Below are 26,841 nucleotides of genomic sequence, written 5' to 3' on the forward strand. Positions count from 1 at the left end.
TTGTGCGTTCTCAGTCTAATAAATCATGCTTTATTGGACTGAGATCAGAAGCAAGGTTCCCAAGTGAAAATCTGAAGATCTGATGAACTTCCACAAAGTAAGTCCCAGTAGGACAAAAGTGAACAAATTCTAATGGATTGGTAAAGTATCAGGAAAAAGGGAGACACAGGAAGGTTAACTAAAAGAGAAGCAAGGCATGGAAGAATTGAAATCAGGCATGGCAGAAAGAAAGGTATACCTATTAGCATATAAAATTACAATTACACTAATGCAATGTGCAGATTTTAACCCAAGATAAGCAATACACAACAAACTTCAGAGACATATATTTAAGCACAAACTTCTATCATTAGAAGCTGCCACTCTGATGCCATGTCAGTCAGCTTCAGAGGGGATCCAGTGCAAGCAACATGTCATACCTAGTCACAACTGTACACACTATGTCAGTGGTTTTCAACCAGTGTGCCGTGGCCCCCTGGGGTGCCTTGAATGATGGTCAGGGGTGACGCGGGCAACACTGACCTCTGTCCCTCTTTCCTTCCCTCCTTCCTCTGATGCCCTCTCACGTCTCTGCTTCCCAAAGGCTTGTGTGGCTATTTGTTGCAGCAGCAGCAGCAGCCCTGGCTACAAGCTCCTCAGGCAAATGGTGCCTCTGGGGCTGGCCAGGGAATGCTGGTTGCCAGGAGCAGAGGAAGCTTCGGAGCAAGCAAGCAAGCAAACAAGCAGGCAGGCAGGCAAGGAAGCCCAGCCAGCCAGTCTGCCAGCCCTTGCTGTTGGGAATGAACAGACAAGTCCCAGGCCCCTGTGGGGCTGTGTGAAGATGACTCCCAAGGGCCCAAGGAGGAGAGGAGAGGAGGCTGAGGGAACACTCCACAAGGGGAGGGGGGAGAGAAAGGGTGAGGGGCTGCCAGCTCTGCAGGTAAAGGGTGACACAACAGGGCTCCTGAGCCTCACAGGGGTGCCACAGAAAGAACGTAGTTGGTCAACGCAGCCGTGGACTCATAAAGGTTGAAAACCTCTGGGCTATGTGGTTCCTCACTGAGTACCAAATGGCAGGAGAGCGAGGCAGTCATCTCCAGGAGCAGATGTGGGGTGGTGGGGAGAAGGAGCAGCAGCAAGGTCTTAGAGCATCTCCTGCACCCTCTAAGTGAGCTTGATGCCCTCAGATACACTTTCCCAAAGCCATCGTTGAGGTAAAGACTTGGTGGCCATTCAGGCAGCTTCTGTACAAGGGTGGGAATCTTGTGTGCCTCAGGCAGCAAAATGTTTTGGACTGGCTCTGCCTAACTTACATCTTTCCCTTTTTTGTCATTTTATAACTTAGTATTTCCTTGCAACACTTTTTACTTATTATTTTGTTAAGCATGAACTAATACACGATTCACATAAGTGACACATTGTTAATATCACATTTTTAGCAGAAATTTTCAATACATGTTTAATTTGGTGCTTACAATAAAAATATTGGTACCGTACTTTAGTTTTCAAAACACTCTACTCTTTATTGTTAAACTCCTTAACATATTGTCTATCCTAAACATATACTTCGAGGCTTCAAAGCACATACATTTCAGTAATCCTTGAGTGCCAGCCAGCCACAAAAAAATAATAATGGCAACCAGACTTTTTGAGGTGCATGCAAATGGGAGAATCTTCAGGCGCAAAATGAGCTTGGCACCCTGCTAATTTTGAACCCTGGGCCCTGGTGATCTCTCTGCAACAGGATCCTGTGTAATTTGGCATTAAGATGAGGACATGGAATTGAACTGTAATTGGGATACCCCTGTCAAACATCTTAAAAAATAAATAAATGCATAATGCTAATTATTTCTATCAAAATGCCATTTTATGAAATTCTGGACATAAGGAGCACAAATATAATATTTAATTGGCACTGGAGCATGAAATAAATAACCAAATACTCTAAAATTAACAGTAGTGTGTGCCCATCCAATTCAAGTGGCTTTTTGGTAAAAAAAATAAATCCCCAACCATTCAGCTATAACCATGTTTTGTTTCTGTTTTGTTTTTTTAAATGCTTTTGGCAAGAATTGTAACCTTAGGAGCTTCAGACTGAAAACACAAAGCGATATCCTGAGGATAAGTGAGACCTCTCTATTCCTTCCTCCCTCCTATGCCTTTTTGACAATATTAGATTACAGCTTAGCAACGGCGAGGGTGGAGGAGGAAATTCCTTTATTCTCACCTTCCAAAAATGACTTTTTTAATATAATGCATATATTTACTATTGTTTCTTTAAATGATAGCAACTGTCCCTCCCCACACTTCCAAGTTATGAGTTTGAGTTTTTAGAGCAGTTATAGCTTGGATTAGAAGAGATGAGTCTAAGGCAAATACTCGAGGAACAGGAAATTAAACTAGGAATTCAGAATTAATGAACAGTGAGCAGATATTTTGATCAAACAAAAGATAGCTATATAGCCCTTTTCTCATTTTGTGCTTCTAAACAACCCTGTGATTAGCAACAGGCTGAAGATGCAAGTCCATCTCCCCAGCTTGTTTCTAATTCACTTTTATACATGTATGCCTTTGTTTTCAGCTTTTTCGCACTGAAATGAATATGGAAGGCATGTGCATGGAGGAACTCTGTATGCCTTGCGGTGCACATGCACCTCTGGACTGAAATGAAATATTAAGAGCTTTGTTCGAAGATCCATTACTTCCAATATCGAAGGGCATCATAAATGAGGAGTGGCGAACTTGTAGTCCTACATAATGCTGCTGGACTACATACTCATTTGGCCATGCTATCTGGGGCTGATGAGAGAGCTAGAGTCAAACAACATCTGGAGCACCATAAGGTTATCCACCCCTGCTATCAGGGTTCTGCTCTGAAAAGATCCGAAACATCCATTAGGATGTGAAAATACAAAAATGGCTTCAGATAGCCCTGCTTCATATATCCAGCGGGGATGAGCAGAAAATCAGAATGCTGAGTAAGAGGAACAGTCTCTGTACCTTGCTATGCCACATCTGTGCAATTCTTCCTTTCTGTTTAAATTGTACAAACAGAACCGCTGCACAACTGAGCTTCTGTATGGAGATGCTAGTTGCACAAGGAGTTATCTATCTGGTGGCCAGGAAATGTGTGTACCTCGGCTTAAGTACTTAATTCGTTCCGGAGGTCCGTACTTAACCTGAAACTGTTCTTAACCTGAAGCACCACTTTAGCTAATGGGGCCTCCTGCTGCTGCTGCGCCGCCAGAGCACGATTTCTGTTCTCATCCTGAAGCAAAGTTCTTAACCTGAAGCACTATTTCTGGGTTAGCAGAGTATGTAACCTGAAGCGTATGTAACCTGAGGTACCACTGTATTTTCTTTGCGAGGTTCTGGTGAACATGACAGCTACGTTGGCTTTGGGACCAATTAACTGGCTGTCTAATTTACTTCAGTGCAAACCTGGTCCTTGAACTTCCCCACCAGTCTTGCCTGGCATTAGAGGGTATCCTTAGTTTCGCTTCAGTATAGAACCAGAGCCTTGACTACACATGTAGCAGAATGAGATGGAAGAATCCTGAAATGCACCAGGGAGAGCGATTATTTTTCAGGTCGCTCTCAGTCTCCACTGTGCCCTTTTTCTAAATTTAACGGGAAAATTGGGGCAAACAGCAGTAATGTGTGAGATGGATGGAATGGAAATGCTGGAACTCACTGGGGGCACAGGGTGGGGTGGGCAGAGGAGCTCCCAGGCTGGCAGCATTGGTGGACTACAGGTGTGCATCCTGTTTTCACAGTAGCCAATAAGATGCAAATGGGAAGACCACAAGTAGCACGTGAGTTCTACCAATGCAGTGTTAGAAACTCAGATATATAAGCTAGGGGCCAAATGGCTCCTTAAACCATGATTATAGCCACCAAAATGGAATGCTTAGTTGCCATTTGGGGGCAAGATGGCTCTAAAGCAGCGGTTCTCAACCTGTGGGTCCCCAGATGTTGTTGGACTACAACTCCCATCATCCCTGAGCTCTGGCCTTGCTAGCTAGGGGTGATGGGAGTTGTAGTTCAACAACATCTGGGGACGCACAGGTTGAGAAAGGCCGCTCTAAAGTCTTATTTTTCAAACGATAGCTGACTGTGATTGATTCTCAGTTAAACATCTGGCTAGTTCAGATGACAACCCTGAGCTAGGTTAAGTGCTTTGAGAACTTAAAAGAAGAAAAGTCACTTGGTCCAGGGACAGTCCACATATATTGGCTTATTCCAACCTCTTTTTCTTAATGGTGGCTGCTCCTGCTCAGGCAGCACAGAAAAAGCATTTTGGTTCCAGAAATTTATTCTGACTGTGCAGATAAAACATAACTGATAGAATTCTACAGGGTGGGGTATTAGTGTGTGAAAACAGTCCAGATCCAATGATCCCCAGGCATGCATCTCCAAGGTGGTAGAGCTGTCAGACGCCACCCTGGCATCTTCACTTGGCTGCAAGTGATCGAAAGGAAGGTGCACAACATATCTGGTGCCTGGCTAATTTCAAACCCGGGCAAACATTTGTGTCCCCAAGCAACTGGCATTCAGAAGTATAGCATCTTTGATACCAGATGCGGTACACAGCCATCATGACTAGTAGCCACTGGCAGACTTCATCTTAACCCCTTTAAAATCCATCCAAGTTAGGGGCCATCACTGCACCTTCTAGCAGTGATGTCTGTAGGCTCTGTGCGAAAAAGTACTTCCTTTTGTGTGTCTGGAATCTACCAATACAGTGGTACCTCTGGTTGCGAAAGGGATCCTTTCTGGAGGCCCGTTCGCAACATGAAAAGAGTGTAACCCGCAGCGGCACGTCTGCGCATGCGTGGGTTGCGATTTGCTGCTTCTGCGCATGTGCGTGACATCATTTGGTGCGTCTGCACATACGCGAGCGGCGAAACCCGGAAGTAACCCTTTCCGGTACTTCTGGGTCGCTGCGGGACGTAGCCTGAAAGAACGTAACATGAAGCAAACGTAACATGAGGTATGACTGTATTTGGCTTCATTGGATGACCCTGGGTTCTTGGTATTGTGAGAAAGGGAGAGAAATGTTTCACTCCCCACTCTCTCCATACCACACATAATATTGTACAGATCTTTCGTAAGAGGAGCCTGGTAGATAAAGCCAATGGCCTGTCTAGTCCAGCATGCTAGTCTCACAGTGGCCAGCCAGATGCCTCTGCAAAGCCCAAAAGCAGGACCAGTGTGCAAGAGCACAACCCTCTCCAGTGGTTTCCAGCAACTGGCATTCAGAAGGATACCACCATTGGAGGCAGAGCACAGCCATCATGGCCAATAGTCACTGAAAGCAGTTATCTCCATGAATTGCTTCTTCCTACTCCTGAATATATCCAAGTGTAAGAAAATCATAGCCTGGAAACTGGGGTTGGATCTGGACACATCAAAGAAGTGTTTCAGTTAAACGCTTTGTAAATTTAAACAGGGAAAACAGGTAGAGAGCTATAAGACTCCATAGCGCCATCTGAATGGCACAACGTTATATCACATATAAAGGTAAAGGGACCCCTGACCATTAGGTCCAGTTGTGGCCGACTCTGGGGTTACAGCGCTCATCTCGCTTTATTGGCTGAGGGAGCTGGTGTTTGTCCGCAGATAGCTTCTGGGTCATGTGGCCAGCATGACTAAGCTGCTTCTGGCGAACCAGAGCAGCACACGGAAACGCTGTTTACCTTCCGGCGGAGTGGTGCCTATTTATCTACTTGCACTTTGAGGTGCTTTCAAACTGCTAGGTTGGCATGAGCAGGGACCAAGCAACAGGAGCTCACCCCGTCGCGGGGATTTGAACCGCCAACCTTCTGATCGGCAAGTCCTAGGCTCTGTGGTTTAACCCACAGCGCCACCTGCGTCCCTATATCACATATACAAAGCATATAAATCGCTTTTTCTTTACCAATCTAGCTCAGTCATCATTATATGGTAGAGGTGTTGCGATTGTTCTGACTACACTGAAGCATAAAAGGAAAGTTGCAGGTAAAAAGGAATTCGCTGCAGAATCCTAAACATGTCTACTCAGAAGTAAATCCAACTGTGAGGCTTACTCCCAGGTAAGTGGGTTTAGGACTGCACTCTTTGGTGAGATTTCAATCAGGTTTAGGAACGAGGTTTGCATCCTACAGAAAATTGTAGGTGGTATTTGTTGTTTTTAAAAAACATGTTCATAGACTCATGGAATTGTAGAGTTGGAAGAGACAACGAGGGTCTTCTAGTCCAACTCTCTACAATGCAAGAATATTTCACCCCTCATGGGACTCAAACCCACAACCCTGAGATTAAGAGTCTCATGCTCTACCAACTGAGCTATTCCAGGTTCTTTAAAAGTAATTGCTCTAGACATTTCCATAGCCAGAAACTTCAAAGACATTCGCCTTCCTTTTCTCTTTTTTACACGGGATTAAATGTATTACTAAGATCACATAAAGCAAAACAATTTTGTTACTGTTGCTTTGTTCAGTGTTTGTAAGTAGGACCTGTACTGTTTTTATTTACATTAGCATATGTGAGGAAGTTAAATAAACTGGAAGCTATGGTAGGCAACATCTAAAAGGAAATAAACAGAAGCTTGCAATAGTTAGACGCCTGAACAAAACTGCTCATTTTGTGACTGAAAATGAGTTAATTGCTGGTGTGCCTGAATTGTCTATCTGCAAATCGGTATTTCCAAGGGAATGTTGAAAAGGAAAAATCACAGTGAAAGTGGCAATAGAAGAGATAATTGTGGGTATTGCACTTTGCATGTTACAAAGGCATGTCATTTTCCAGTGAAGCTTGCCATAAATAAAGTATAGGCACAGCCTACTAATACAAAGCTGTGCATTCAACTTACGTACTGACTCCCTATGCTGAGACAGCTTTGAAAAAGAAAGACTTAAATTAATGAATCCTTTCCCTGCTTAAAATTTCACACTGACTGGCTAAGGAATCCCAACAGGATTTATCAGTTACAGAGCAAGAACCTGCCCAATGTGTCCATGGCCCAGAATTCAGTTATCACTTTTGACCATTTTCTTATAATCTGCTTAATTAAGTACTTTCTAGTTTGTGGCAAACCACAGTTTGTCATTGCATCCAAAACAGCAAACCAGGGTTTCCATTTTCTGGTTTGCGATCACAGCTTGCAGGGCAAGCACCAACCACAACTCACCAATGCAGGTGTATTGACAAACAAGGAAGTAGCTATTTAAGGCAAGTACAAGGGGAAGAGATGAGGGGGGTGGCATGGGTTCAAGGTTCAGTCATGCAGCCTAACCATGGTTTGAAGTTACATGTGAACTGACGCATCATAACAACTTCCTTGATTCATTCCACCGGTAAAGTCCACAGCTCCTGTGACCAACTACATTCTTTCTGTGGCACCCCAGTGGGTTTCAGGAGCCCAGTTATGTCATCCCTTGCCTGCAGAGCTGGCAGCCTCTCACCCTTTTTCAAACACCCTCACCTTCTTCTTCTTCTTCTTCTTCTTCTTCTTCTTCTTCTTCTTCTTCTTCACCCTCAGCCTCCTCTCCTCTCCTCTCTCCTTGGGAGTCAAGCTGGACAGCCGCTGCTGCCGCTCCTGGTCTCTGAGCTGCCCTCCCTTGTCCCAAAGAGGGGTGCCTCCTCACACTGCCCCATAGGGGCCTGGGACTTGTCTGTCCCTTCCCAACAGCTGGCTGGGCTCACTCACCCACTTACTTGCTTGCTTGCTTACTCTGAGGCCACCTCAGCTCCTGGCAACCAGCACCCCCTGGCCAGCCCCAGAGGCACCATTTGCCTGCAGAGCTTGCAGACAGGGCTGCTGCAACAAACAGCTGCACAGGCCTTTGGGAGGCAGAGATGTGAGAGGGCATCAGAGGGGACAGAGGCCAGTGTTGCTTGCGGCACCCCTGACCACCATTCAAGGCACCCCAGGGGCCCATGACACACTGGTTGAAAACCACTGCCACAGGGAGTAAGTCACCTGAAGAGAAAACTATTGCCAGGGCTAAAGAGCTGCTACAGTATAGAATGATAATTAAGGGACTGGAGTTCTGAGGCAGAATGTCCTGGGTTCTAATCTCACACATGACATAGCAGAAAACCTCAGTTTGCCATTCAGTGGGTGACCAAAGGCAATGTTCATCTCAGCTTTTCTCTCTTTCTTTCTCTCCCTCCCTTCTTCTCATATGCAGTACGGGATAATGACTGCGACCTGCCTTACAGGGTTCCTGTAAGGATTACTAAAGTAATGTATATGAAGAAAACTAAATACTATGTTAGCATTACGTATATAAATAAATGCTCAGTATTTTTACTAGAATTTTACTAGCAGTATTTTTACTGCTACATGTGAATAAGCTCTTGAGATGTTCAGGACCTTTGGCAGTTCCTCATATTTCTATCCAGCATAATAAACATTGACAGCTTTCTAGATACTTTCTAATGCTTTCTAGATACACTTGAACAAGTCTCTTGATTTTTATCTCTTCCATCTTGCCATAGTCACATACTCTTCTAGTACTCAGCTGATCCCATCAGTGCCCCTTCCTATCATAGAAGCAAACTCAAACCTGTCCAGTTTAAGCTGCAACTGAAATTACACACGTTTGAAGGAGAAAAAAAGTCTGTACATGCTGAACCTATGAACTTGTACAGCTTATCTGTGCTATTTAAAGGAATGTGTAAATATGGTTAATTTACTTAGCAGCTCACCTGGATGATCTAAAACAGCAATCAAGACAGGTGCTTTAAAACCCAACAGGAAACACAACTGTTATCTTAAAAAGAAAGAAAGGTGTAACTGGTCTAGTCTTCCAATTACAGAACAACAACATTAAGGGCAAAATGATCCTCTGCTAAGCCCCATATCCCCCAAATGGTTCGCAAAAGCTTGCAATTAAGCATCATCACCAGTTACATCACTTGATCTCCACACTTGTTGAAATCAATGAAGCCTCATAGTCCAGGGACTCAGCTAGACCGGTAAAGAAAAAGCAATTTACAGTACATCCATTGTATATGCGATAAAACATTGTGCCACCAGATGGCGACGTGGAGTCCTGGTTTTTTCTACTGGTTTCCCCTGTTTAAATTTACAGCGCTTTAAAACTGAAACGCTTCTTTGATGTGTCTAGATCCAGCCCAGGAGATGGGAAAAAAGTAGATGTGGTTTCTACTGGAAGCTCACTGAACAAATTTGCAACCGTTCAGGAACAAGAAAAAAGGTAGTTCCCCTCCAACTGCATATAACTGGACATACCTGGATGTGATTGACTATAACTTGGGATACAGACCATGGCTAACCAATTGTATATTATCTGAAGTTCTGGCAGACATTTAAACTTTTCTCAATAGGAGAAACATGGTAATAAAAGCAACAAATTTTGCCCAACTTTTGAAACAGAGGGCACTCCAAAAGCAGTTTGCAATGTGGAGGGTTATCTGCTCAAAGGTTGAGGGGGGGGGAGGCAAAAATGATTTTGCCTCCCCCTAAGGATCAGATTTGCAGTTTCTATGCATGTGTTGGGGAGGGACTACTTTGGAAGCCTTAAGTAACCTCAGTGTCACAAAACTCTTTCCACCAATGCCAACTAAGGTCACCTAGGCCACAACTATTACTGCTCTGCCAACATCCTTTTTGTATATTGTATCTGGGGCTGCCTGTGAAGCTAGTTTATAAATTCAGAACAAAATATGGCTGCTAAATTACTGAACAGCACTGGGCACATATCACCAGTCTTAACATATTTGTACTGGCTACCAGCGCATTTCTAGGCTTAGTTCAATGTGTCGGTTCGTAACTTTAAAGCCCTTAGATGGCTAGGACCAGGATAACATCATCTTCTCCCACATGAGCCAGCCATTACTTCCTCAAAGGCAATCCAGAACAGGATCTTCTCAGTTGTGGCACTAGGTGCAAACCTTTTTTGGGTATCAAGTAAAAGACCTTTTCATTCACGTATTACATCTTTATGCTTTCACTTGGGTATTAAATTCTGCTTGGACACTGTAATAATAATAATAGTAATAACAACAACAACAACAACAACAACAACAACAACAACAACAATTTACTATTTATACCCTACCTATCTGGCTGGGTTTCCCCAGCCACTCTGGGCGGCTCCCAACAGAACATCAAAAACACGATAAAACATCAAACATTAAAAACTTCCCTAAAGTTGCCTCAGATGTCTTCTAAAAGTCAGATAGTTGTTTATTTCCTTGACATCTGATGGGTGGGTGCAACTACTGAGAAGACCCTCTGCCTGGTTCCTTGTAGCTTCACTTCTTGCAGTGAGGGCACTGCCAGAAGGCCCTCGGAGCTGGACCTCAGTGTCCGGGCTGAATGATGGGGGTGGAGACGCTCCTGCAGGTATACTGGGCCGAGGCTGTTTAGGGCTTTAAAGCTCAGCACCAACATTATCATTCTGCTTCTATTTTTACTGTGCTTTTGTATTTTGCTGTTGTCATGACCCTGTTAGTTTAAACACTGTTAGTTGATCTGGAACATATTGGTCTGAAAGCAGGAACTCAACACCTTAAGTCAGGTATAAAAGGGAGAGATGATACGAGTTGGAGCCCAAAGTCTGGAGGACTGCAGATTCCCCATACCTGTCCCAAGTAAGTTTAATAAGCACTATCTGTGTGTCTAAATAGTTCTTTCAATCCTCAATATAACTTGCATAGCTACTCCAATAGATCCAGTTTGATAAAACAGAGATCTATTGCTTAAATAACTGATTGTATTATTTCTTGTGGCTACAAAAATAACTTCAGCTTTTCTCTTTTTTTAAAAGCGTTTCTTACAGTCAGTGAGGGGTATGAATAAATTTGGGACATTTGCTGTAAAGATGGTAGCACGTCAACTTAAAATATGGCAATTTCTTTTGCATGCCCTCTCCTGTCCCCCCCCCCCCACCACACTTTTAACAATACAGTATGAGGTCCCTTTTGCAGACGTTGTAGAAGATTGTGGTTTCTCTAAAATATATCTCTAAAGGTGCAGCACCTTGATAACATGGTATAGGATAACATTTTAGGAAACTAGTTAATATATTTACCTGAATACAGTGGTACCTTTGTTTTTGAATTTAATCCATTTTGGAAGCCCGAAATGGATTAACCATTCTCTAAACTGAAGCGTGCTTTCCCTAATGAAGCCTCCCACCGCCGGTGCTCTTCCACCATTCAGATTCCATTCTTAGACCAAGGTAAAGTTTGCAAACCGGGACACTACTTCCGGTTTTGCGCAGTTTGTAAACTGAATAGTTTTTAAACAGGGCTGTTCTTAAAACGAGCTACCACTGTAATAAATTTATTCATTTATTTAATAAGTCATTGGCTGCTGTACGTTTAAGTTCAGATAAAAGTATTTTTGTTTTTTTAAAAAAAAACACACGTAGGAAGCAGTCCATGCATTGACTTTTCGGAGTATGTACACCGGATACTAAACATCTTAAATGCATACATCACCAGCATTTCAGCCACTTCTACATGCATTGACTTAAAATGCATTGTGAACTAGGAATATATGTATTATAGTGCACCCCCCCCCACCCAAATGGGGTGGTTGGGTTAGGAGTGGCTAAGCAACAGAATAAATACTTTCGCAGAATGGGCATTGTTCCTTTGGCTGCCGAGTCAATACAAAATACAGCTGTGAGAATGAAATAAATCCCTAACAGATATGAGAAGCCTCTGCAAAACATTCACCAGGGATGAATACCAATTCACATGCCCAAGCGCTGAGATAGTGCTGGAATCTCAAATGGGCTCCATCACAATGCTGAAATGTTAATCAGGTTTTCCAATACCGAAGACAACAATCTCCTATCTCCATTCTGTTGAACAGTCGTTTTATATACACAGAGGTATTCAATCTCTCCCCACACCCCAAGTTCCAGAGCTAAAGTGATTTAGTTAATGTGTGACCACAATAAAGAATTCACATAATCAGTGCCCATTCCGGACAGGGATTTTAACACTAATGTGCAACTCTCCTTTCAACTTAAATTTAAAAAAAACACTTAATATAAAAAACAAACCACCACATTGCTTACATAAAATGTAACAGGAAAAGTAAAGTCATATAAAGCAGAACATCAAATGAAACTTTTCAAAAGCTAAATAAAATCCGAATGACATCATATGCAGTACCATAGATAACAATGAGCAATGCACAAAAAGAAAAAGAAATAGTTTTAAGAATTAGGAATCAGAATCCAGGTAAGCTTGGGCAAACATGTTTGTCTTTTAAGTGGCATTTAAAGCTGGTTCCTGTTTCTACCTCTTGAACTATCCAGAGAAGGGTATTTCAAAGGGTGGGTGACACCATTAAGGAAGTCTGCTTCCATAGTGTCACTGTTTCCATGTCCCCACCAAAGAATTAACAGCAGGGTTTCCTTGGAAGATCTTAAGACTTCAGAGAGATGGTCTGCTTCTAAGGAATCCTTCAAGCCTTTTGGTAAACAGTGTGCTCAGTTAAACACAGCCGATACAACCTTAATATTTGTGCTCGTGTAATCTCACTGTATACAAGTTGTACAAGTGACAATAAAGTATTTCAATATTTCAATTTCAATATTTGCAGAGAACACAGGTACTAGAGATCCACTGGTCTTGGAATTTGTTACTCATTTAGCATTAATTTGAAAGAGGAGCTAAGCACATGCTTAAATATCTCTAGTTGGAATTAATTGTACTCAACTTTGGCTTGATCTTTCTTTTTGTATGTTTTTTGTGCATTTTCTGATTGTTGTTATTACTGTACAGCACCCTGGGAACTGTTTGGTTCAAGGGCGTGCTAGAAAATTTTAATAGACTAAATAAAGTGGTCTGATCAACAGACTGAGCTCTGAGCTAGGAAATCGCCAACTTAAACTTTGCCTCATACCATGAACTCACTCCTGTGGCTGTAGGGTAGTTGCTGTATCTCACGGTGAACCTCACATCTGCAATATTTATCAACAGGAATGTGGTTTCACATAGTTAGGGATGCGATACAATCTCTTATCTTTCCTTTTGTGCCTTGGTTTTAGGTCTTTAAATCACAACATCAGATTTTTAAGGTGCAGCCACCCAAAGTCAAGCACCTGCTTAAATCTTGACCACTAAAATGCTGACAGCTTTGGCTGAATTAAATACAGTAACCTTTCTAAGGGTACAATCCTATTCCTACTTACTTGTGAGTAAGCCTCACTGGACTCAGTAAGACTTAATTCTTATAGACATGTATGAGAGTGCAGTGTAAAAGTACACGCAGAAATAAAAGTGAAGTCTATATTATTTTCAGGTTCCTGATGCTAATTTATCAAACTTAAAAGGTTTTAAAGGGAAGTCAGACTTGGAAATAAAATATAGCTTGTTGAACAGAAATTCTAAAAAGGAAATGAACTTGGAATATACGGTAAGTAAAGCAAATTACCATGGGATATAAGCAAGTCCATCAATAAATGGAAATGACAGAAACATGATTCTTCAAACTGTTCAGAGTTTCCAAATATTCTAGTAAGTTTTCCTACTCGCTTGCTAATTAATTTGCTATTTGATGGTGCACATACAGTAATCCTTTTCATGCCACTTCTTTGCAATCCATGAGCTCAGAAGCTCCCTCTTCAGGGTTCACACATGCTTGCAAATCCCATGGGCATGGAGTTCCAAGGGTAGGGTGGGGCAACTGCACCCCCACCTCAGCAGATGAACCCTAATCTCCAGATCCCAGGTATCATTAAAAATAAATAAATACAGTAACAAGTTTCTAGCATTCGTAGAACCTGAGACAGGAGGAAAAAAGTAAAGGCACGATTCCTCTCACTTTTTCTGTGTGTGATTCTCTCAGCCTGCTTCCTCTTTCAGTGTTTCAGTTTGCCCCCACCCTGAGAAATTCCTGAGACCACCCATGCCCATGGGTAGAGGAAGGTGTTAGCTACTAGGAGGAGGAACCTGAGCAAGGAAGAGATAAGGGAAGAAAAGATTACATATCCCTCACCTGCTGCCTCTCTAAGAAAGGCCCTTAGGGGCTACAATGACTTAGCTGTATGTAACCTGCCCTTTGGCTCACATTCTAACACCTTTCCGAGAGGGAAGAAATGAAAGGCGACTTGCTTGCTCAATAATTTAAAGAGGCAGGAATATCTAAACGAAACAAAAAATAATTAACTTCACGCCAGCAACACAGGGAGCAAGTGGGATCTAGTGGTGACATTCAGAAGGGACAAGCCATGTAACTGCAGGTGTTGCCTGGAATTTGCAATGGTCAGAAAACCTTCAGATACAACCTTCGCTTTTTAAATGCTTCTTATTTCAAACCAACTAGTAGAGGGTTCGGGAAAACGGCACCCGAATATGCTAGTATCTGTGGACATGGCATTCTATACAGAGAGGAAGTGCTTTGCATTCCATTCTGTCCTTCATTTCCCTGTTCGCTTCATGCGGAGAGATGAGGCAATGTCCTGGTCCTTTTTATACTGAGCACTTCTGAACCGTTTGCTGTGCTTTCTCTCCTCTAAAGAAAAAATAAAACGCAAGGTTCCCCAAAAAGCACTGCCCCAACCTTAAATATACGTTCCCCTGTTTTAAGAATGGAAGTTGAGATCTCCCTTACCTCCTACAAACCACAACCAAAGCCTTCAAACTGTGATCCTCAGCGAACACACACACACACACACACACACACACACACACACTGTCAAGTTGACTCTGATACTCCCAAGCATCAGATGCCCTTCCAGAATCCCAGCTACCTCCTCAGCACCCAAGTTATCTCACCTTACTTCTCTAGTTACCTGTGCTCTCTCTGAACTGTAGGGGGATGCGGTTTTCTCACAATTCCCCTCATATCGCCCAATGCAGTTGCAAAGTCTAAATGAACCATGGCAATATTCACAGCCCATGAAGCCACCGCTCCATGCACATTGACTGGCAAAGGAACAAGTCATGTTTCCATCAGCCCACTCAAGCCTTACTACGTACACAGTTGCCTCCACCATCCAACCTATTACATTTGGACCCCTAAGTGTTCATACCCCCCCCATATTTGCATGTGGGTGGCCGAGAGGATAGCAGCCGTGTCAAATGACTTATTCTTGGGCGCACTCAAGGTTAAAAGGGGTGTGTGCATCCTTTTTCACAGCGGGTGTGATCGTAATTATTTTACCCCTCATGATAACTATGGCAAGGTCATGCACGTAGGACAGTTTATCTGATGCCTGAGCATGCAAACACACACACACCTCTCTCTCTCTCTTAAAAAAATAGAAGAAAAGTAAAAGGTTTTGTGCCTCTGACATGCATACCTGATACGTGCTTATCAGTTAATGCTGCAATTCTTACCACGGAGCAAGTCGCACTGAGCTCAATGCAGCTTTCTTCCGAGCAGACAGGCTTCCAAGGCCCTGCATGCACATCCTTGCGAGTCAATCTCAGTGTGTGAGAAGTGTGAGGCAGCCACAGATCCAGAGCCGGGCGGGGGGTTGATGCCAGAGAGGGGTGGAACTGCCCCGAAATGGCGCCCCCCCCTCTCCAGCACAGCTTCCCATCAGGAGCCCGGGAATCGCCCCCCTCCTCATACACATAGACACACACACACACACACACACACACACACACACACACACACAGAGTGGGGTGCCAACTTGAATAAAATATTGGGGGGACAGCTAAGCCCCTTTCCACATAATCGATCACATGATGCAGTGCACACACACACACAAAATTTGAATGGCAATGCCCATCAACTTGGGGGGGGGGCTGGCTCTCTCAAATATTTTAAGGTGGGGCGAAGGGACCTCGACCCCTATGCGCGCGCGCGCGCGCGCGCACACACACACACACACACACACACACACACAAGCTCTGTAGCTGTGGCCACACCAAGCCAACCCCGAGAGCAGCCCTGACCCTCCTCCCAACGCATGCGAGAGCTTTGCAGGCAGCAACTGCTCCCTTGCGGGCGCACAGACCCCTCCGCTCCATCACGCGGAGGAAAAAGATGGACGCGGGGCAATTCTTCCTTTTCCCTCCCGTCCCCGTTTCGCCCTCCCGTTGCCAGCAGTTGCTCCCCTCCACCGCGTCCCCACAACAAGCCCCGAAGCGAAGAGCACGAGGCGGCAGCGTTGGGCGCCCAGGCGGAGGGAAAGAAGGAGGAGGAGGAGAAAGGAGCAGGAGCTACCTCAGTTCTTCCTTCTCGCCGGCTTCTCCAGCAAGCGAGCCAAGTCTCTCAGCCCGGCGGCGGGGTCTCTCTCCTCTCTCTTGCTGGCTGCGCCAAGGCGCGCGCGGAGGGAAGCAGGATAACGCGCGCGAGCAGCCGTCGCTTTCCTCCTCCTCCTCCTCCTCTTCTCCGGCTTGCCTCCGTGGCCGGCTGCCGCTTCCAAGTTTAGGAAGTGTGGCAGCAGCGGCAGTAACACAGCACACACTCTCCGGGCTGTGAGGAAGGGAGGTGGGCGTGTTGTGAGGCAGCTTCACCGCAGGACATGGAAGCCGGCTGCGAACGCGCGCGCTCTCTCTTTTGCCAGCTCGCCACGCCGCCGCCGCCTCCTCTCCTCAGGCTCGCGCCTCTGCTGCTGAATAATAAATAAATAAGCGAACCGGAGCTCGCTGCTTTCGGCCTCGTTCGCTCCGTGCAGCCGGGGCGGGGTGGGGGTGGGGGGCGGCGAGAGGCAGCCGCCGCCGCCGCCTCCGCCTCCTCTCAGGTTACCTCAGCATCCATTCGAGACTCGCGCCGCGCCTGCAGAAAGAGCTATTGCTGCTGCTGCTCTCCGCCCTCCCGCCATGGCAGGGATAAGGCCAACGAAAAGGCTCCGGCCAGCCTTCAAGGCAGCCGCGGTGGGCCACCAGGCAGTGGCGTAGCGTGGGTTGTCAGCACCCGGGGCAATGCAAGTAATTTGCGCCCCCAAACCCGTGGATTTGCGCCCCCTAACCCGTGGATTTGCGCCCCCTAACCCCCAGATGTTGCGCCCGGTGCGGCCGGGGCCCCCCTGCACCCCCACGCTACGCCACTGCCACCAGGGGAAAAAAATGACATGAAATAAAATCCATCTTTCATAAGCGCCTAGGTTCCAACTCCTAGAGGCTGGGGTCACCTCGTCCCCCCCTTTGTAGCCAACTATTAGCCCCCCAATAAAATAATTGAGAGGGCCAGTCCCCCTCAGTGTTGATGGGAGTTGCCATGCAAATAGTGGGCATGTGCTACACCTTGTGGTCGATTTTCTGGGAAAGCCCCCAGCCACCCAATATTTTATTTAAGTTGGCACCCCTGGTACCCCCAGTAAAATCCATCATAGGGCAATATTTTGCATAGGCCAATAGAAGGGTTATTTGTGGGTTCCAACTTGCCACTCAAAGGATCCAACGACTAGAAGCTGGGGTCCTCTCACACCCTCATTGGGAGCCAACTACTAGCCCCCCAATTGGAGAACAGCCTTTACCAAAGGTGTCGTGTTTTAAAAGGTAAAGGGACCCCTGACCATTAGGTCCAGTCATGACCGACTCTGTGGTTGCGGCGCTCATCTCGCTTTATTGGTTGAGGGAGCCAGCGTACAGCTTCCGGGTCATGTGGCCAGCATGACTAAGCCGCTTCTGGCAAACCAGAGCAGCGCACAGAAATGCCGTTTACCTTCCCGCCGGAGCGGTACCTATTTATCTACTTGCACTTTTGAAGTGCTAGGTGGGCAGGAGCTGGGACCAAGCAATGGGAGCTCACCCCGTCGCAGGGATTCAAACCGTCAACCTTCTGATCGGCAAGTCCTAGGCTCTGTGGTTTAATCCACAGCGCCACCCGCGTCCCATCATGGGTTTTGAAGATGCTCAAACTCCTAAAAACCAAGAGGAAGGCACACTTGGCAAACCCTCGCCATGATCAACTCCTGCCCAGAAACCTATGTGCCCACTGTGGAAGGATGTGTGGATCCAGAACTGGCCTCCACAGTCACTTACAGAATCACTTTTAAAACCATGTTCATGGAAGACAATCTTACTCGGCTACGAGTGATCACCAAAGAAGAAGAACTAGCCCCCCAATAAATTAATTGAGGGGAGTCCTCCCAATTGATGGCCACTGCCATTCAAATGTTGTGCATGTGCTGCGTCTTTGTGATCGATTTTGTGGGGCAGGACTTATCACACACACCCCTCCAATATATTATTCAAGTTGGCACTCCTGTTGCCCCTGCTGTCTCAAGTGGTTTTTATGGCTAAGGATGCTTTATACCCAGCTTAAGTTATGGACTGGGAAAGCCTGGCTTCAACTGCACCCGCTTCTTGTGACCTCTCCCCTGGGCTACTGGAATGCAGCCTGTCAGGAGCTGCCCTTGAGGACCGTCCAGAGGCTGCAGTTAGCGAAGGAGGGGGATGTTATGTTGCAGAGTGGGTCAGCGCAATGGGGCCATGTGACACCCGTCCTTAAAAGTGCAGCACTGCCTGCGAGGGAGCTGCAGCCAGGCCCAAGTCAAAGAATATAAAGGATAAAAGGAAGGAGAGCACTGCTATGCACTAGGCAGCTCCTGTTCATTTCCAATAGGGCACGCACAAGACGACTTCCTAGTGAATTGTGTGCTATGGGTCAGCTCTACCTCCCATTCAAAATCTGTTGCCAGAGACAGATGGTGCCACTTGGGGCTGGTTTCACTTCGACAGTGAGGGCTGGCCTGGCGCAGCCCTGCACCCTGCCATGGAAACACTCCTTGCAAAGTCGCTCAGGGAGGGCACATGAGAAGGATGCAACAGCCATGTCTTTTCATGCTGCCTTCTCATGCTGCCCTCCCCAAGTGGCTTTGCAAGACTGGGACAGATCTGGCTTGGCAATTGCCCCAGAAGTCCTCCCTACGCTACGTCCCTGTCTTCAATGGCAGAGAGATACCTAATTAATAAACTTGAACTATTTGATCACTAGATAGCTCAGAGCAGTGCTTTTCAACCTTTTTTCAAAAAGGGCCAGATTTGATGAAGTGAAGGGCCGTGAGGGCCGATCAAAGGGCCAACCAAAGTTGTTAACCTTTTATTAGGATTGCAGTTGTTGAGCTTTTTTTAGGGTTGTAGTTGCAGAATTGTAGGATTTTACCCCAGAAAATAATCTGCCACAGGAGCCTGATTAGGCCCCTGAAACAGACTTAGGACATGCCTGAGTTAGAGCATGGTGTTAATACCAAGGTTGCAGATTCAATCCCCGTATGAGACAGTTCTATGATTCTGTGACCCACTTCCCCAGTTTATCAGAACTTAATGTTGGTGGTGCTTCTTTCTTGGCCCACACAATATAGCAAGCTATCTCCCATGTTCCAGCTTTCCTATTTCCTATGTGAGGGTGTGTTTAATTAATACTAATTAGGCAGGAGGCTATTAATAAGTCACAGAGGAAATCAAGTGCTGTTTTATCATGCATATTTTAGTAAGTCTTTCTCATTGCCTGTGATTTGCATTTCAAAACACTTGCAGCAACGGAACAAAATTTGTCTTAAATGCTTTTAATAAAGTTACATTTTCTTAATGTTCATGTCTTGCTTTTGGATATGCATTGAAAAATAAGCAGAGACATGGAACAATTCCTGGATCGTTTTAAGAACCAAGCATTCTGGAATGTGGCAGGAATGCAGATGCAAAATTAGGTAAGTTATGGGAAACGGATGATTGGCAGTTGTTATTGCTTATTAAGGATTCAGATCTGCAAAATACATGTCCCCCTCATAGGTGACACAAATCAGCATGTAGAGATATCTGAAGCACGTAGCAGGGTGCAGCAATCAGCTGATTTCCTGCATAAAACTCATAGGCTTCAGTTCTTCCAGGTCTACGTGGTACTGGCCACTAAGAATGTAAGAAAAGTTGGCCAGATCTGGCTAATGACCCATCTAGTCCAGCACCCTGTACTCCCAGTGACCAACCAGATGCCTTCTTCATCTTCTTTGGTGATCACTCATAGCTGAGTAAGATTGTCTGTCTTCCATGAACACGGTTTTAAAAATGAGCCCGTAAGTGACTGTGGAGGCCAGTTCTGGATCCACACATCCTTCCACAGTGGGGACATGGGTTTCTGGGCGGGAGTTGATCATGGTGAGGGTTTGCCAAGTGTGCCTTCCTCTTAGCACGTTTCTCCCTTTCGTCCTGAGTTTGAGTGTCTTCAAAGTCCATTAAGGTGCTACTGGAAGGATTTTTTTTATTTTGACTATGGCAGACCAACATGGCTACCTATCTGTAATTCAAAGTCCATGACAGGTCCATGAGTTCTACAAGAGAGGGATAACACCCCTCCCCACTGCTACCCTCATTCTCAATGCCATACATCATTTTATAAACTTCTGACATGTCCACTCCTACTTGCCTTTTCACTAAACCTGTGCTTTTCAACCAGTGTGCCGTGGCACCTGGGGATGCCTTGAATGATGGTCAGGGGTGCTGCAGGCAACTGGCCTCTGTCTCCCTTTCCTTCCCTCCTTCCTCTGACGCCCTCCTGCATCTCTGCCTCCCAAAGGCTTGCACGTCTGTTTGTTGCAGCAGCCCTGGCTACAAGCTCTGCAAGCAAATGGTGCCTCTAGGGCTGGCTAAAGGGTGCTGGTTGCCAGGAGCAGAGGTGGCTCAGAGACTCCCAAGGAGAGGAGAGAGGAGAGGAGGCTGAGGGAACGCTCCACAAGGGAGGGTATTTGAAAAAGGGTGAGAGGCTGCCAGCTCTGCAAGCAAGGGGTGACATAACTGGGCTACTGAGCCCCACAGGGGTTCCACAGAAAGAATGTAGTTGGGTCAAGGGAGCCGTGGACTCACAAAGGTGGAAAACCTCTGCTCTAAACTATAAATCCCTAAATGCTGTGGCCTTTCCCCACAGGAGAGTTGCCCCCTGATCATTTTGATTGCTCTTTTCAGAACCTTTTCCAATTCTACAATATCCTTTTTGAGGCAAGGCAATGAGAACTACTGTATATGCAGTATTCCAAATGTGGCGGCACTATAAATCTGTGTAACGGCGTTATGATATCAGCAGTGTTGTTTTCAGTTCCTTTCCTAATGATCCCTAGCATGGAATTGTCTTTTTCACAGCTGCCACACACCAGCTTGACATCTTCATAGAGCTATCTTCTGTCTCATAGAATCATAGAATCATAGAATCATAGAATCATAGAATCATAGAGTTGGAAGAGACCACAAGGGCCATCGAGTCCAACCCCCTGCCAAGCAGGAAACATTTCTGGTCAGTCACCACCAGTTCAGACCCCATAACTGTATATGTGAAATTAAGATATCTTTGCCCAAACATGCATAACTTTACACTTTGCCATTTTACTGCCCATCCACTCAGTTCATTCCATGTGGGGCTCTTCAGAACCGCCCCCCCCACACCGCTTTTATCGAATCCTGAGCAACATCAGCAAACTACCATGCTACATCAGCAGCATAGTAGCTTAGCAGAACCTCCATGTGCAGAAACAGAATATCTGTAGGTGTCAGATGCTAGTACAAGCTGTGGGGTGGACCATAGTCACCATATTCTGTGAGTTTCCTAAGGCAGAACATGGTCTGATCCTGCAAAGCAACTCATGTATCTTAACACACATATCTGAACAAATGTTTTCATCTTCACTGGGGACGAGGGACATATTTTGGTTCCAAAAATAAATGGAAATCTAGAGATCTCCTTTTTAGGCTCTTCTCCGGATACAATTATGTGGAAAATGGGACACAAAGATTTGCGGAAATGTTTATGTTTGAAGGAAACAGAACTCCGAGGCATTCTTTGTGTGTTTCATGAAAGTCTAATGAACCTAGGCAATCCATCAGTCACACAGCAGAGCTGTGGGAAATGTGGAGGTCACCTTCATACACACTTTACATTGCAACATAGGAATATCTAATATCACATGCACGCAGGGTAGCCTGGTAAAAGAGAAGAAGTATGGGAGGCAGGAGATTCTGGAAGGACACCACATATTCATTAATAAACTCTGTAGAGATGTGAGGATTCTCTCTAGGGGGTTGGCCACTTCCCAGCTGTGACTTTTACAACCCAGCCCTAAATATATAATTATGTGGAAGTCTTGCTATAGTCAGCAGAACTTACAAGGCAGTGTATGTTTAGCATAGCAACCCCAGAGGTAAAATGCAGCCTCTATTGCTGGTTGTACCAATTCTCCAGACTGCAGGTGAGCAACTGCAAAGGAAATCCTATACACAGAACTGGTGGTGTGGTTCCCCACCACCACCAAGAAAAATAGGTACTGGAACTCACCATGACGTTGTTCCAGTAAGTCGCAGGGGACTCAGGGCAGTCCTGAACAGCCGCTTGTTTTACAACAAGCCACGTTCACTGACCGCAGAGGTGCTTAGAACTATAGCAATCTGTTTCCCTAGCTGGTTTGGTGGTCACCCCTGGTTCTGGTGCAGGTCAAATAAATACGCCCCCGTCTCCCTCGTTCTCTTAGATTCAGGCAGATGGCTAGGGCAGCTCGGAAGGGCCCTTGTGGAGAAGTAGAAGCTTGGCTGGAAAGCTTAAAGCCTGCCACTGCTACATGGGAGACAGATTGAAGAAAAAGAAGTACGAATTGGCCCTGCCCTGACTAATCACGACTAGGAGTGGCTAGGAGCTAGGTCATAGATCTAAAAACAAAGTATAGACTCGCACACGCTGGCCAGATTCCATTTTGGCTTGAAATGCTCTTTTTGGGCTTCCCAGAAGTATGTAAAGTCAAGAAGCTGGTGGGGTAATGTTGGCCTGCAATGGCGCCCACCTTAGAGGTGCTGGAACTGCACTCTGGCATATTTTGGCTGAAAAAAAGCACTGCATACAACATATCTACTCACAAGTCCCACTGAGTGAGTGGGGCTTCACCCTAGTTAAGTAGGTAAAGGATTGTAGCCTAGAGGTTTGAATGGTCTCTAATGCTGTTTTGTTTTTTTAATCGTCTCTGCATGTTTCAAAAGTGATGCAGTCCAGCAACCAACATATGACACGGGGCGTCTGATCACAAGGCAACAGCTTTCCCCCTAAGTCAGGGAAAGAAAGTGGCAAGGGTGATTTCGCTTACTAAGAATTCACGTATCCCCAAATTTGAGAACATAAAAGGAAGGAAGAAAACAGGGCTCTTCGAAATGGACAAACAGCTGGCATCTTTTCACGCCTTTATTTGACATGTGGCTGAAGGCAAACCTCCCTTGGACAGCTGGTCCCTATAAAAGCTGCTGTAGGCGAAAGAACAGCTGCTCCTTGCTGTAACAGGTGTCGCTGTGGAGAGTTTAGGTGCTCCCTTTCAATCTCTTTCGCTTGCTTATAACTTGCTGGGATGAAGTCTTTGCATGAACTCAAGGCAAATTGACTTTTGAGTATAAGCTTCCCTAGCTGGTTAGTCAGAATAATAGAATGTTGGAATTGTAGAGTTGGAAGGGACCACAAGGCTCATCCAGTCTAACCTCTGGCAATTCAGGAATCTCAGCTAATGCAGCCATGACAGATGACCATCCAACCTCTGCTGAAAAACCTCCAAGGAAGGAGAGTCCACAACCTCCCAAGGGAGACTGTTCCACTGTTGAACAGCTCTTGCTATCAGAAAGTTCTTCCTGAAGTTTAGTCGGAATCTCTTTTCTTGTAACTTGAAGCCATTGGTTCAAGTCCTACCCCCCAGAGCAGGAGGAAACAAGCTTGTGCTCTCTTCCATGTGACAACCCTTGAGGTATTTGATCTTTGGGATCATTCACCCCAGAGTGCATCCATTTGAACTAACTTCCAATCGCCATTTTGCTGCCTGATGTCGTAAGCCCTGTGGAGGCATCTTGGCAGGGTCTGGTCAGTGGAGTAACAGAGCAAGTGTGCCAAACTGGATCCTGGGGAGGGGAGGGGGGCTACTGATCTAGATGCCAAGGAGGGGCTGAGCAGGTTGTGAGGGGAGAGTCCCACTTCAGTGTCACTGGATGCCTTGACAGCCACCTGACCTGACCCAGAGCAATTGCAATGACAAACCACCCCCACCCCAACAATAAATGCTGGCTACCGGTAATTGTCTGGTTGCGGGTGGCGCTGTGGGTTAAACCACAGAGCCTAGGACTTGCCGATCAGAAGGTCAGCGGTTCGAATCCCTGCGACGGGGTGAGCTCCCATTGCTCGGTCCCTGCTCCTGCCAACCTAGCAGTTCGAAAGCACATCAAAGTGCAAGTAGATAAATAGGTACCACTCTAACAGGAAGGTAAATGGCGTTTCCGTGCGCTGCTCTGGTTCGCGAGAAGCGGCTTAGTCATGCTGGCCACATGACCCGGAAGCTGTACGCTGGCTCCCTCGGCCAATAAAGCGAGATGAGTGCCGCAACCCCAGAGTCGGTCACAACTGGACCTAATGGTCAGGGGTCCCTTTACCTAATTGTCTGGTAATGTCGAATAAAGTCTCCCATCCCTTGCTACCTCCTCACGTTCTCCCATAACAATGAAGAGGTAGGCTTTGTAAATGAAAGAAAAGAACCTATCATTCACATAGCAAGCTCTTCCTTCTTTCTCCAGTCTGCTAAAGCCTTTGGGGGGAAAAGAGGAAACCCATTAGATCAGTGATGGCCAAATGTGGCCCTCCAGCTGTTTTGGGACTACAATTCCCATCACCCCTGACCACTGGTCCTGTTAGCTAGGGATGATGGGAGTTGTAGTCCCAAAACAGCTGGAGGGTCAAGTTGAGCCATCACTGCAGTGATGAATCCATCTCATCCAATGCAGTTATGACCACCTCCAAAATGAATACCGAGAAGAGAATTTCTTATGATAGTTGTTAGCACAATGGGGGGACGGACATGGTAGGAAGTGCCATCCTGTTCACAACTTACAGAAAACAAAAATGATGCTTGTGCATTGCTGTTTAGAATAGATTAGACTTAAAGTAACTTCTTCAGTGCCCTGAAACTGCCACTGAAAAATCAAAATCCAAAAATCAGAAACCAGAAAGAGACAGGGAGTGCCATTTACTTCAAAGACATCCACTATAATCATAACTGTGGGACCTAGAAAGAGTGATGGGATGAAGCATGTGGTTTATGCATGCGCAGTCTATTGGAATGCAGTAAATCTACTGGTCATCATATGATCTCTGAGTGAGAGGCTTTTTCTTGTGTGCTCCTCTCTCTTCTGATCTCAGGCAGACACAGATTAGATTTCCGTTCTGCAACCGAAATAGCAGGCTGCACACAATGAAATTAGCTTAGTGTCTCATAAACTGAGGATTCCCAAGACACTATGGCAGAGGAGTGTGTTAACTCACTCTTTCCCAATTGAGTAGGTAAAAAGGGATGAAATAACTGAAACAGATGCCATGCATCGCCTACAAGTTTCCTTCCTTGTTTCTGAACTGTAGCTTTTGCCATCTTCCAGAAATGAAAGCTGAATTGCTAATAGAACCCTAAAGATACGACAACCCAAATCCAAACCTACGAAAGCAAATCTCCAGGGTTAGATACTCTGAACGATGCCAACCAGCTGTTTAGCAGGGGAAGGAGGGGAAATAAATACAGTCTTCTATCCTGAAGGAGGGACATGAGTGGCGCTGTGGGTTAAACCACAGAGCCTAGGACTTGCCAGTCAGAAGGTTGGCGGTTCGAATCCCCGCAACTGGGTGAGCTCCCGTTGCTCGGTCCCTGCTCCTGCCAACCTAGCAGTTCGAAAGCACATCAAAGTGCAAGTAGATAAATAGGTACCACTCTGGTGGGAAGGTATGTAAACAGCATTTCCGTGCGCTGCTCTGGTTCTCCAGAAGCGGCTTAGTCATGCTGGCCTCATGACCCAGAAGCTGTACGCCGGCTCCCTGGCCAATAAAATGAGATGAGCACCACAACCCCAGAGTCGGACACGACTGGACCTAATGGTCAGGGGTCCCTTTACCTGTATGTTTACCCTGAACAGCCAATCTCCAGTCAGTGCCCCTCCATCCCTCAACTGCCATCACAGCACCTAAACGGTATCCCTGAACTTAACTGGGGAATGTGAATTTCTCTGTCCTTGGGTGTATCAGTACGTATTCTGCAGACAGGCCACAGGCTCCACAGGCCAGCAGTACAGTTTGCTACCCACAAGGAAAGGGAACCTGTGGGCTTTCAGATGTGGCTGGAGTACAACTCCCATCATCCCTGCTTGCTGAGGTTGGTGGGAAGTGGAGTCCAACAACATCTGCAAGGTCGCTGGTTCCCCTACTTGCTTTAACAGGTGGTCTTCAATAAAGTTGGTGTTGTTTAACAGAATCAGCGTCACCAGTGCGGTGTACATGCGTTCAAGCATGGCTAGGCAATCTGTGGGAGCGCACTGCTGGGACAATCAGATTGGCTCCGCTGGTTCATTGCACAACCCCAAGCTTGCCCCCTTCCCCCTCCTAAGTAACATACCCTCCAACATTCCTCAGATGAAAATTGGGACATTTCTCACTCCACCTCAACTGAACTTCCTCGAAACCCCATTTTTTTTGTCTCCCTCCTCCCCTGCAGAGCATTTCCCATCAGAGGAAGGGTGAATTTGCCACCACAATTACACAAACAGAACACACACACCCTCCACCATCATGAGAAAACCTCTTAATCTCAATCTTATTTTATTTTATTCGTTGGTAGATTAACAAAAAGAAAAACACACTCCAACAAATTTTAGAGAGGGGCAGGATTGGATGTGGACGCACAAAACATATATTTTTTTAAAATCAAGACTCCTTGCGCTCTGCTCCGCTCCCCCTTTCTCCCTGCCCAGGACAAAGGCCCTGTCCTCTGCCCGCCCCTCAGAGCTGGTACATCACACAGGGCAGGGCCTCGCTGCCTGCAGCCTCTCCTTCTCCTCCTTTCCTGCTCTCCAGCAGTTGCTACGAGCTGCCCAAGGGAGGAAGCAGGCAGTAGCAGCCATGGAGAGGCAACAGAGTGCTCAGGGGCGTAGGAAGGGGGGGCGTAGGGGGCG

At 45.9% G+C, this 26,841-nt stretch overlaps 1 protein-coding gene across 9 annotated transcripts in view; it reads right to left on the reverse strand.

The window, feature by feature from the left end:
* The window catches only part of PALM2AKAP2 (PALM2 and AKAP2 fusion), a 228,592-nt gene that overhangs the window by 67,778 nt on the left and 133,973 nt on the right, over window positions 1-26,841 (reverse strand). The window contains exon 1 of one of the 9 annotated variants that reach the window (XM_081176175.1): window positions 16,133-16,549. The exons of 6 other annotated variants lie outside the window; for them this stretch is intronic. The gene's annotated coding sequence lies outside the window, so the exon portion shown is untranslated. 2 more of the 9 variants (XM_081176170.1, XM_081176178.1) reach the window with 2 other exon arrangements.

The sequence above is a fragment of the Podarcis bocagei genome, assembly GCF_964188305.1.
Source record: "Podarcis bocagei genome assembly, chromosome: 17".
NCBI classification, from domain to species: domain Eukaryota; kingdom Metazoa; phylum Chordata; class Lepidosauria; order Squamata; family Lacertidae; genus Podarcis; species Podarcis bocagei.